Below are 8,711 nucleotides of genomic sequence, written 5' to 3'. Positions count from 1 at the left end.
GAGCTGGGAACGCTGGCCTGGATCACAAGCCAGCGTGAGGAAGCAACAAACGCTTCCCGAGGGGCCTCCTTTCCTGTGCCGCCCCCCGGGCCGGAGCGCACCGTCCCACGGAGGGATAACGGAGCCCGGAGCGCTCCGCGGGGATGCTGCTCCAGCCCGGAGCCCAAGGGGAGGCAGGTGGCTGCCAGCCCCCGCCGCGGTGCTGTCCCCAGCCTGGGGCAGCCGCTGTCCTCTGCTCCCCACACCGCCCCCAAATCCTTCCAAGACGTTGAGTCACTTCCCTTCAGGCAAATCTGGCTCCCAAACGCCGTTCCTGCTGCTCAGGGGCTGCTTTTCCCGATGGATTTCATTACCACCAGGATGCTGCAGATGCTTCCAGGCAGCCCCCCCAGCCCGCAGAGGCTCAGTGGTGGCAGCTCTGTCACCCTTTAACACCTGCAAGAAAAGTTCTTCGGGGGCCACGGAGGGGCTGGGAGAAGCTCCAGAGTCCCCTGGGGAGGAGGGATGGGAAAGGCTGGATGCAGGGATGGGATTCAGGGGGACAAACAAGAGGATTTTGGGGCAGCCCCCCAGACTGGGAGCACTGAGCAGCGCAGCCTCCACCCACACAGAGCAGGAGGTTTGGATAACCCCAGGCTGGATGTGGCACCGGGAAAATTCCTTCCCTCCCCACGCAGCTCCCGCGCTCCCAAGCCTCAACCACACTAGTCCCAGCACCCATGCCAGTCCCAGCATCCATCCCAGTCCCAGCACCCATGCCAGTCCCAGCACCCATCCCAGTCCCAGCACCCATGCCAGTCCCAGCACCCATCCCAGTCCCAGCACCCATCCCAGTCCCAGCATCCATCCCAGTCCCAGCATCCATCCCAGTCCCAGCATCCATCCCAGTCCCAGCATCCATCCCAATCCCGGCACCCATCCCAGTCCCAGCACCCATCCCAGTCCCAGAATCCATCCCAATCCCGGCACCCATCCCAGTCCCAGCACCCATCCCAGTCCCAGCATCCATCCCAGTCCCAGCACCCATCCCAGTCCCAGCATCCATCCCAGTCCCAGCATCCATCCCAATCCCAGCATCCATCCCAGTCCCAGCATCCATCCCAGTCCCAGCATCCATCCCAATCCCAGCATCCATCCCAGTCCCAGCACCCATCCCAATCCCAGCACCCATCCCAATCCCAGCACCCATCCCAGTCCCAGCACCCATCCCAATCCCAGCACCCATCCCAATCCCAGCACCCATCCCAATCCCAGCATCCATCCCAGTCCCAGCACCCATCCCAGTCCCAGCACCCATCCCAGCGGGATAAGAGCCAGTGCAGGGCTTGGGAGCAAAGGCAGCACAAGGAAACACAAGAACTTTTGGCACTGGTGCCCCCTCACCCTCCTCCAGCCTGGAAAAGGAGCAGGATTTTCCCCCACTGGGACACCCCAAAATCACCGCCCTGAGTTTGCCACCAGACATTCCAACCCTCTGCCCAGCAGAAAGGAAGTTCATCTACCACAGGATACTAATTAAGGCTAATTAATTATCCTCAGCTGTAAAGACAGGGGCAAAAAACATCCTGAATCCAGCCAGCAAGGGAGAAAATCCATTGCGAACTGATGGGATTTCCTTTTGTGTGTCTGGAGTTAAACGGTGCCACCAAGAGATGCTCAGCCCAGGCAGCTCTGGGTGGCACCAGCCGGGACCTGGTGGGAGTTTTTGGACTTCCCAAAACCACCCCAGGGCCTGCTGGGGCTGGGAATGCTCAGCTATGGATGCTCCTGCACGTGGCCTTGCCAAGGCCTGACCCCGGGACATCGAGCAATGACCGAAATCCCGGCAGCTCCGGGGGATGACCTGGCTCAATCCCGGTGATCCCAGCAAGGCCGAGCTCTGCAGCCCCCCAAAACCAACCCCCCAGGCACCCGGCACTGCCCAGGCCCGGCAGGATGCAGGATGCTGCTCTCACCCTGACCCCTGCGTTTAGCAGGGTGAAAGGTGCTGACTCGGGATAGGATTTCCCATCCCGAGCGTTTGCGGGTTGGGTTTTTTTCCCTCCAGGGCGCTCAGCAAAGCCCTGCGGGGAAGGAGAAATCCCCGCTCCCGCTCCCGGGGCTGCCGCTGGGGCAGGATCCGCACGGGAGCAGCGCCGGGAGCGGCAATTCCAGGCGCCGCGGCCGCGCAGCCTTTGGCAGCTGTCATGTCCTTCCTTGGCAAGCGCCGAGTGCCACCCACACCGAGCAAAGCAATTAAAGCTCTACATTGATTCGGGCTAATTAAACGCCCTGGAGCAGCTCCCTGCCGAGCCGGGATGCGCGGATGGGGTCGGGATGCGCGGGTGGGACCGGGATGAGCGGATGGGGTCGGGATGCGCGGATGGGGTCGGGATGTGCGGGTGGAGCCGGATTGTGCGGATGGAATGCGATGCGCGGGTGGAGCCGGGATACGCGGATGGAGCCGGGATGCGCGGATGGGACCGGGATACACGGCCGGAGCCCGGCAGGTCCGACCCCTCCAGCTCTCGCCCTTCTTCCCTCCCACACAGGCGCTGGGAACCCGCCTGATTCATCCCGAAACAGATGTCGCAGTCAGTGGGGAAGAAGCTGGAGGAAGTTTTCCCTCTCCAGGGGAGCTTTCTCCGGCACCCAGCAGCACTTTCCCTCGCCCCGGGCAGAGCCGTGGGGATAAATGGCTGGGAAAGGAGCTGGGCTCAGCTACGAGGACAAGACGGGAGGATCCCGCTGCGTATCCCAGCTCCCAGTGCCGGGCTTTAGAGCTGGGTTTATGCCCAGGGACAAGCCTGCCCTGCCTTTCCCGCAGGGAGCTCATCTCATCCCTGGCTCCACACCCGCCGCGCTCCGACCTCCGCATCCCGTCACTGCCTCCCGATCCAAGCGCGAACTCCCTGCCCAAAGAAAGAAGCCACAGACAGGATGTCCAAGAGACGGCTCCCGTTCCCTTTTTTCGCTGATTTGATACAACCGCGGCAAAAAAAAACAAAACAACACCAAAAACCCCAGTCCCAACCTTGTGCAACTCGAGCTTATAAATAGCCCCAGAAACACGGCGGGGCTGGGACCAAACCCCGCTGTGCTCCCGGGGCTGGCACCATATCCCTGATCCCACCCCTGGGATGGGCAGCTCAGGGATCTCCACACCCCCAGATACCCTCGCAGAGCCTCTGTTTGCCTCCAGTCTCGGATCATTCCCCCCAATTTTCCACGTGCTTCCCTCAGAGCTGTGCCAGGGGACAATTCCGAGGTCTCGGCTCCCAAAGCCCACCCTTGGCAGAGGAGGATTGATGGGAACATTCCCGGGACACGGCTGGGCCCTGTTCCATGGATTCCTCATCTGTGGCATCAGCCACCCCCTCCCATCCCCATCCTGCTCCCCAGGAGTGATGGAAGTGCCACTTCAGGAGATTTCTCCATGATTTCCAATTCCTGCTGGAGCAGGGATGAGGAATTGCCAGGCATGGACACTCTGTTGTTGCCTTGGAGCCCCTGAGCAGGTGACAGACAGGATGTCACCTGCCCAGGGATTTACGAGCAGAGGTGGCATCGAATCCTGGAGTGGCTGGGTTTGGAAAAACCTTAAACTCATCCCATTCCATTACCTGCCACGGACAGGGACATCTTCCACAGACCAGGCTGCTCCAAGTCCCATCCAACCTGGCCTTGGAATAAGAAATTCCATTTAAAAAATAAGAGATTCTATTAAAATGCCTAAAGGGCTCCAGGTCTGGATGCTGCACATCCCACTGGAAAATGGGAGATGCTGACAGGATTCAATTCCTTGTGCTGGGAACTGCTGGAGCCAAATTCAGGCTCATCTTTCACCCTGAACTCCTTCAGCATCATCCTAAAGTCCTCTGGATGTGCTTTTCCTGCTGCTGGTGTGCCGAGTGAAGACACCAAACGTGGATAGAGGGGAGCATTCCTGAAATCTCCCAGCAATAAAATCAGTGGGATCTGCCTGATAAAACCCCTCAGGAAACTCCCAATCCTTTAAGGCACCAGCTGGATTTGTCTTAATAACAATAGATTCCTTCAAATTCCCAAACATCCATAAGGAAACCTGCCTCATTTATGGTTTTTTTAATTAATAAACCCAGTTTTCCTTGCAATCAACATCTGGGAACTCAGCATTCCATGGAGCAGAGCCTTGCTGGGACATGTATTTTTGAAGCTGACTTTTCCAATGGCCCCATCCTGCTTCCCATCACTGGGATGGGCCCAGGAACTGCCCAGCTCCGGGTGGGAAGGTTCAAATTTCTGCCAGCTCTGAGCAATCCATGCCTTTTTTGGGGTTTTCTTGGCTGTGGGGGGGTGGCCTTGGTGCAGGTTCCCTAGGCTCCAATTGCCCTGGAATTTGTAAAAATAACAGCAAAATACGTTTTATTCCTGAGCCTTTGCCAGGCTGGGATTGTTTCTGAAATGAGGGAGTTGCTTGGTGGTGCCAGGGAGATGTGGGGGTACCTGGACCCTCATTGGGGTTGCCCACAGCATCTTCCCTGAATGGATCTGGATCATTGATCCCAATAATCCAGAGCTCAGCCCCGTGCTGGATACAAGCCTTTCCCACACAGGAGCCCAGTCCCAAAATCCAGCTGTTGTCTCAGAATTAGTTAAACAGATCCAGAAATGTAGGGATCCATCCAGAGGGGGCTGTTGATGGAAGCCAGATTCACTAACACGAATGAATTCCTGATTTTTATTCCATAAAAAGTGCAGAGGGAATCTCTGATATCCATGGCCTGGAGTGGACGCAGAAAATCCCCAGAACTGCTCCCAGCTGATGGAGAATGGAGCTCCCAGAAGGATTCAGACATTGGGAATACCTTAGAAATCAATAGGGATAAATTGAAAATTCAGGCAGGACTTCACATAATTCACACACACTCCCTTAAAACTTATTGGGGGAAAAACAGGTTGGGAAAAAGGAATTTGGGATACTCTGGATGTGGCTTCCCTGGCACATCTGGCTGGGGAGAGGATGTCCAAGGAATTAATTCTGTGTGGAAATCACTGGAGTGTCAGGAGAGCTCTGATTGATCCTTGGCATTCCAGTGCAGGAATTAATTCTGGCCATGGAATTCCAGCTGCTTCCAACGCCAGCAGAAGCTGCCTTCAAGGAGCCATAATCCCCAAGGGAATTAAAACTAAAAACTGATTAAAATGAAAGCATTTCCCTGGATATCCCACCTGGAATTTGGATGCCCTGGGGGTATCCCTCACCCTCACCCTGGCACATCCCAACCCAGCAAATCCCTGGCACAGCTGCAAAAAATTCCCCCTGTGGAAAACAGGGAGCTAATGGGATTTAGGGGAGGAGGAATGAGAGGCTGGATGTAAGCAGACCCAATTAGTGGAGGGGTCAATTAAGAGAGAGGTGATTGGGATATTTGAGATCCCAAATCCCTCCTTGCTCCGAGGACCCCACGTGCTCGTCTCCTGGAAAATTCCACCACGAAGGATTTAAACGAGTCATTTATCAATTAAATGTGAGCTCTGGCAAATTAAAACCTGTCCTCTTGTTTAATTAATAGGGCAGCTTTATATTCGACAAATTAGGGAGCCTCTTGATGAGCTAATTTGTTAATTAATGGAAGCCTGGAGGCTCTTCCTTCATTAGATGTTGGCACATCCGAAGTGCAGCTCCTGTGCAGGAGCCCTGGGCTCAGGCTGGGAACAGCCCTGGCAGTGGATTTGCCACGGGAGAGCTCTTGGCATGGCTCCTGGCATTCCTGGGATTTATGGCAGCAGTGCATTCCCCTTTCCCTTCCCTTTTCTTTAGGAAAATTCACATCCCTTGCCAAGGAAAAGCGCGGGATCCTGCAGCCAAACGGAGCTCAGAGCCGATTCGGGATGGAAAGAGGGAAAGAAATTGATAAATAATGGGAAGAAAACCCCTGGCCCTGTCCAGGGATCTGTGTTAGGTGGGAATCAGCCCTGTGGGTGGAGCATCCAGAGCTCATCCCAGCAGATCCAAGGATTCCTGAGTGTCTCCAACACCCAGATCACTCCCACAGGGAAAATGAATCCCGCAGGTATATCCAGGTTCATGGATCAGCCCTTTCCCCCATCCACAGCCACCCCCTCCCAGTGCTTCCAGTACAAACCAGTGCCAGGCTGCTGCTGAGGCTGGGTGGGCTCCTGAGCTGCTCCAAAGGATGCCACGGAAAGAGGGATGGCAGCAATCCCAGCACAGGGATCCCAAAAGGAGTGCTGGACCAGTAACACCAGTAAGAGCAGGGTGCTGGGGCGCACCCACACCGAGCTGGGATCAAATCCTGCTGCAAAATCCAGGATTTGAAAAGCAGGAATGTGGATTCCTGAGCTTGCACCATTCCCCTCCACCCCCGACTGTCCCAGCTCCCTTGTTTATTTTTACCCACCAGTGCCTGCTGCACTCACCAGTAATCAAATAAATATGGGAAACCAGGAGAGGCACCCAGAGACTCCCTTATCTCAGTTTTCCATGGACTGGCAGTTCCTGGGATGTTTACTCAGAGCCTTTAAAAAGCAACACCAGGTTCACTTTCTGCCACTGGAGTTTGCCAAGTTTCCCTGGATCTCATCCCACCCAGGCAGGTCCTGGAGAGAGGGCACAGCTTGCTCAGATCCCAGAGGTGCAATAAAAAAAATCACAGTGAAAGGCAAATTCCTGATGGATTTTCCACAAACACTTGGCAAAAAAAAAAAAAAAAAAAAAATTGTTGCTGTCAAAGCTGCCCTTATTTGGGTGCTTTTTCCAGAAATTGTGCTCTGGCTCTGGCTCTTGATCCATTCTCCAGGAATGCCAGGCACAGGGAACTCAGCTGATGCTGGGACACCTCCCTAATTCCTGCTGGAATGTGACCCTCAAACACTTTTCCCAAGGCTGATGCATCTCCCATTCCTGCCCTGTGCACCCACAGCCTCCCTGCTGCCACAAGGGACCCATTCCCACCCTCTGCCTCCCATTCCCAAGGAATCTGGGGCTCCAATCCTGCAGAGAAATCTCAATCTCAACACCCCCCAAAGTCTCTCTCCCCTCCCCAGGCAATTCCAGAGCTGTGTCTTTATCCGTTGCAGCAGCAGGTTGTGCTGGAAGTGGAAGAGAGAGAAGCAGATGCTTTTCCCCATGCATTTCTCCTTCCACAGCCTAACACACATAAAAAGAGAGAGAAAAAAAATAAACAAAAAAAAAACCCAAAAAAACCAAACCTTGGAATCGAATTTACAAGCTAATTAGGCAGAGAATCGATTTGAACATCACTGGGATACCAGAAAAATGCCAGCTGAGCTGGGAAGGCTTGGGCTGGTTTTCCATGGAAATTAAAATTGCCACAGGCTGCTGGAGGCAGGAGCTGGAGCCATTCCCTGGGAGGTCTGAGCCCTTTCCCACCCCCAGCAGCCTCCTGGTTTATCTCCAATTTGTAAAAGGACTGTGAGAGGTGAAGGAAAGGGAATTTTCCTTCCCAACAGGAGAACGTGTGAATTCCTGTGCATTGGGATTAGGGAGAAATCCAAAAGATGCTGGAAAGAAACACCAGCTCCTTTTGATTCCTCTTCAGCAGCACTGCCTTGCCCAAATCCCAGCCAAAAATCCAGTTCCTGTACTCCAACAGATTTCACACCAAGGGAGCACAACATGGAATTGCTTCTTTTTTAGAGGGGTGGAGGCACCTCTAAACCCCTGCAGGTCTCTCCTGATTGATCTGTGCCATTATCCCAGTTATCCACCAGCCAGCAGCTCCCTGTCTCTCAGGAATTATGGATCTACCCAGTGACACACGGATGGAAAATTAAAACTCTATAATTCTAATTAAATTTTATTCTATTTCACCAGCAAAGGCACAGGGAAATCATTGTTTCTTTGCTGCTCAGACCCCCAAAATTCCAGGAGAAAATGAGATTTCTCTTGCTCGCATTAGATCCTGAGTTTTTCCCCATCTCTGCTGGGTTTCTTTGCAAATTCCCACTGCTCCTGTTCAGCTGCCAAGCAGGAGCAGGGAGCTGCCATGGCATTCCTTTTGGGAAGGGGCAGGGAGCCTGGCACTGCCCCTCCCAGTGCCCAGGGAGGTTCACACCCAGCTCCTGCTCAGCCTCTTCCTGTCGAAAGCAAAGCCATGAGTCCAAATTAATGTTGAATTTAACATCCCAGCTCCAAGGGAATTAAACACAGCCTCAGAAAGGGGAATATTTCCCAGCTCAGAGTTTTTGCAGAGTGCTGGACAGTCTTGATGGCCACGGAGTTCCACAAACGGGGGCTGCTCCCTGCTGGTGGGGCAGAGGGAAGGTTTGCATTTAGAGGAATTCCAGAGGATCCCTTTTTACCCAGGAGCATGCAGGAAAATGAGCAGAGCACCCTGAAAAGCTGGGAATGACACAGGCTCTGTCTCTGAGCTCTGCTGAACAATATAGGTTTGCAAATCCATTTTTTTTCCATTTGCCAATCCATTTTTCTTCCATGTGCAAATCCATTTTTTTTCCATTTTCAAATCCATTTTTTCCCAACTCCTGCCCTGTTCCCGAGTGAACGTGCTGAGGAAAGAGTGGTGCAGAATTCCAAGGCCAGATCTCCTCAATGGCACCAACCACAGAGGGGATTTGTGATTCCTAAAGGACCATCCACCTGCTTGATTTCCCATTTATCACAATCAGCACAAATTAAAAGTCATTTGCATATCCCAGGCTCCGGGAGCCTTGGAAAACTTGGATCCATGGAGAAGCAAAATGTG

The sequence above is a fragment of the Lonchura striata genome, chromosome 18 (assembly GCF_046129695.1).
Source record: "Lonchura striata isolate bLonStr1 chromosome 18, bLonStr1.mat, whole genome shotgun sequence".
NCBI lineage: Eukaryota > Metazoa > Chordata > Aves > Passeriformes > Estrildidae > Lonchura > Lonchura striata.
Note: the sequence above shows the minus strand (reverse complement) of the source record.